Source organism: Moschus berezovskii, chromosome 4 (genome assembly GCF_049115385.1).
Source record: "Moschus berezovskii isolate FMDL1 chromosome 4, NW_MosBer_1.0, whole genome shotgun sequence".
NCBI classification, from domain to species: Eukaryota; Metazoa; Chordata; class Mammalia; order Artiodactyla; family Moschidae; genus Moschus; species Moschus berezovskii.
In genome coordinates this window covers 29,464,203-29,468,531 of record NC_142463.1, presented here as the reverse complement: position 1 = coordinate 29,468,531, position 4,329 = coordinate 29,464,203, and positions in this window count along the sequence as shown.

Genomic DNA, 4,329 nt, shown 5'->3' with positions numbered 1-4,329 from the left:
GCACCCAGGGGTGCTGGCCTGGTGGGCCCCAGCTTCCCACGGGGAAGGCAGGAAGGAATAAAGGCCTCTGCTTCCTCCGTGCACTGCACACGTGTCCTTGGGGCAGGATGGAGTGGGAGTGGACGTGAGGTAGCCAGGGTGATGCTTAGAGGGTCTGGAGGCTAGGGGCCAGGTCGTTCCGGTTATCCAAGAGGAACTGTTCACAAGCCTTGAAGGTGGTGTAGAACTCTGAGGAGAGGCCGGTCACATTGGTGGTCACATACTTGAGAACGCCCGGGGTGGCCTGGTTGTAGTAGGACACCTGCAGGACAGAGAGCCACGACCAGGGAGGATGAGGAGGGGGCGCTAGGGGGTACTGAGTGGGCGTGAGGCAGGGGGCAGCAGCCTTGTCACCTGTTAAGTGAAGTCACTCAGTCATGTCTGACTCTTTGCGACCCCATGGACTGTAGCCTAATATGCTCCTCCGTCCTTGGAATTTTCCAGGCAAGAGTACTAGAGTGGGTTGCCATTTCCTTCTCCAGAGGATCTTCCTGACCCAGGGATCGAACCTAGGTCTCCCACACTGTAGGCAGACTCTTTACCATCTGAGCTACCAGGGAAGTTCTGCTGCCTGTTCAGTTCAGTTCAGTCGCTCAGTTGTGTCCGACTCTCCACGATCCCATGAATCACAGCACGCCAGGCCTCCCTGTCCATCACCAACTCCCGGAGTACACTCAAACTCATGTCCACAGAGTCGGTGATGCCATCCAGCCATCTCATTCTCTGTCGTCCCCTTCTCCTCCCGCCCCCAACCTTTCCCAGCATCAGAGTCTTTTCCAGTGAGTCAACTCGTCGCATGAGGTGGCCAAAGTATTGCAGTTTCAGCTTTAGCATCAGTCCTTCCAATGAACATCCAGGATTGATCTCCTTTAGAATGGACTGGTTGGATCTCCTTGCAATCCAAGGGACTCTCAAGTCTTCTCCAACACCACAGTTCAAAAGCATCAATTCTTTGGCGATCAGCTTTTTTCACAGTCCAACTCTCACATCCATACATGACCACTGGAAAAACCATAGCCTTGACAAGATGGACCTTTGTTGGCAAAGTAATGTCTCTGCTTTTTAATATACTATCTAGGTTGGTCATAACTTTCCTTCCAAGGAGTAAGTGTCTTTTAATTTCATGGCTGCAATCAGCATCTGCAGTGATTTTGGAGCCCAAAAAATAAAGTCTGACACTGTTTCCAATGTTTCCCCATCTATTTCCCATGAAGTGATGGGACCAGAGGCCATGATCTTTGTTTTCTGAATGTTGAGCTTCAAGCCAACCTTTTCACTCTCCTCTTTCACTTTCATCAAGAGGTTTTTTAGTTCCTCTTCACTTTCTGCCATAAGGGTAGTGTCATCTGCATATCTGAGGCTATTGATATTTCTCCCAGAAATCTTGATTCCAGCTTGTGCTTCTTCCAGCCCAGCGTTCCTCATGATGTACTCTGCATATAAGTTAAATAAGCAAGGTGACAATATACAGCCTTGACGTACTCCTTTTCCTATTTGGAACCAGTCTGTTGTTCCATGTATAGTTCTGACTGTTGCTTCCTGACCTGCATACAGGTTTCTCAAGAGGCAGGTCAGGTGGTCTGGGATTCCCATCTCTTTCAGAATTTTCCACAGTTTATTGTGATCCACACAGTCAATGGCTTCGGCATAGTCAATGAAGCAGAAATAGATGTTTTTCTGGAACTCTCTTGCTTTCTCCATGATCCAGCAGATGTTGGCAGTTTGATCTCTGGTGCCTCTGCCTTTTCTAAAACCTGCCTGTTAGGAAGGCAGCAAATACCAGTCAGCACCTGGGCCATACGGGACTGCGTTCTTGGCAGGCGTGACCAGCTGGACTCTCCTGACCCCTCTCTGGGTGCTAACAGCCCTGACTTCCCTCTGTCACCACACACTAGACTCTCATCATGTGTCTCCCCACTCAGCTGGGAGGCTGTCCCCAGACTGAGGCCCAGAGTGGAGGTGACGTACCCATGGTCACATAGTTGGGCCAGGCCCCCACCTCCAACTCCAGGCTCAGTCCCTTCCCTGAGGGCTGGGAATACCCAGGACTCAGATACTCACCTAACACATAACCATAGCACCTGCCCTCCCATAACCCACCCCTAGCTAAAAGCAGGGGCCCACAGCAGTGGGGGATGGCTCAGCAGGAGGAGACACCTCAGGGCCCCCTTCCCCACCCCCACCCTCCGGCACCCACCGGCAGTGCTTGTCCCACTCAGGCCTCCGGCGGAGGTCGGAGAGCAGCAGGAAGGCCTGGGCTGTGTCCACGTGCACCAGCATCTCCAAGTGGAAGGACAGGAACGTGTCCTCCTCTAGAGTGTACAGGCGGACCTGCGCGGGACAGAGGGCAGCCTCGGTCCCGCGGCTCCTCCTCAGACTATGCCGGGGACCCGGGCTGCAAGTCAGGGCCGCACTGATTGCTGTGTGTCTCTGAACAAGTGACTCAACCTCTCTGAGGCTCGGTGGCAGCCCCGTGAAAAATGGGAGATTCAGCGCAAAGTGGATAGTCTGAAGAAGCTGGGACTGCATGGATAAGCCCACTAGTCAGATGGAACGGTACTTGGCATGAAACAGAGCACACACATCACTTCCCACAAGTGAATGCACTGTGCCTAAGGAAATACGCCAAAGGTTACATACTGTACAACTACCTTTACTGGACATTCTCAAATAGACCAAACAAAAGGCACAGAAAACTGGTTTGTGGTTTCCAGGGATTGGAAGAGGCTTGAACACAAAGGAGACAGAAAAATTAGAGGTATTATGGAAATGCTCTGTATCCTGATTACTGTAGTGATGATGTAACTTTATGTGTTTTCCAAACTAAAAAGGGGACGTTTTACTGTATGTAAATTATGCCTCAATTTTTTTAAATATAGAAATTTTTCTTTTAAAAATAAAAAGATAAAGAAGCAGTAACTCATGCAAAACCAGAATGGCTCCTCAGGGCCAGGCGTCCATCCAGCCCCTGATGTCACTGTGGGAAGGTGACCCATCCCAGGACGCAGCACAAGGGGCAGAGCTCAGGCCCTCCCCCAGGCCCCCTGCCCCCAGCGCCCATCCGCCAGGCCTTGAGGGGACAGGTGTGCTTCTACAGCTGGGGTGGTTTCATGACTCACCCAGGGCCTTTAAGGGAATCCCCCTCTGACCTGAGTGGATTGAGAGGGTTTCGCGGCTCACAGTCAACACCTCTGGCTGCTCAGAGGAAGGAAAGCTGGGAGGGTGGGGTCCACTACCTGGCTGCTCTCCGAGGACAGCACCCAATCATCCTTGGCCACGAGCATCTTCAGGGAGGAGACGTTGTTGTAGCTCAGGTACACCTGCACAGACACACAGAGAGCCTCACCCTCCCTCCCTCGGGGGCTCCGTGCCAGGGCCACTCCGATGTGAGGACAGGAAACTGCACGTGAAGGAAGGAGCCTGGGCTTTGGGAAGGGAGGCCCGGGCTGGGCCGGACTCCTCCTCCCCTTGGGGCCTCAGCTCTCTCGGGCCAAGAAAGCCCCTGGCTCACCAGGCCAGTCCTGAGGCAGAGTACCCTGTTCCCTTTGGGCCTCCTCCAAGAAGGGAGGCTTGGGGGTCCCTGACAGGTCTGAAGGCTGTCCGCACACAGCAGAAGGCCTTACCTGGTTGCTAGGATCCCAGGGGACAGAGAGGGGCATCTCCGCCTGCTTACAGGACACGATGTACTTCCTGGGAGAGAGGGAAGATGACAACCTTGGTCCCTCTGGGGCCTACCTCTTCTCAGCAGACTGACTGTATGCCAGGCCCTGTGCTCAGCCCAGCAGGGTGGGAGACACCCCTATCTGGCCAGGGAGACTGGGTGGGCACACAGAAAACAGTAGCTGAGGACATGCACACTCAGAGACAGGGACTCGCAGGGAAAGGTGTAGACTTGTAACCCTTGCCCGAGTGACGTCCCCCTTGATCCTCAGTGTCCTCATCTGTAAAATGGGATCAGTAGTCACACCTGCCCCCTCATGGGGTCATCAGAAGAAAAGTACTGGGTGTATGGTAAACCCTCCTTAAATGCACATTTTTCTTGTTAATATCAAATGGTGAACCATGGTATGTTTACAGCAATTTCAGTCTTTTAAAGCGCTTTGACAGTGGTCATTCACGCCTGGATTTGCATCTCAAGCCATTGCTCATCTCCTCTCAGTCTTTGTTTCTTCATTTGCAAAAGGGGCATCAGAATCAATGGGAGGGACTCAAGATGTAAAACTGGCCACACCAGCCCAGGTTCAAATTCTTATTCTGCCCATCATTCCTATCTGTGCGCCCGTGGACACC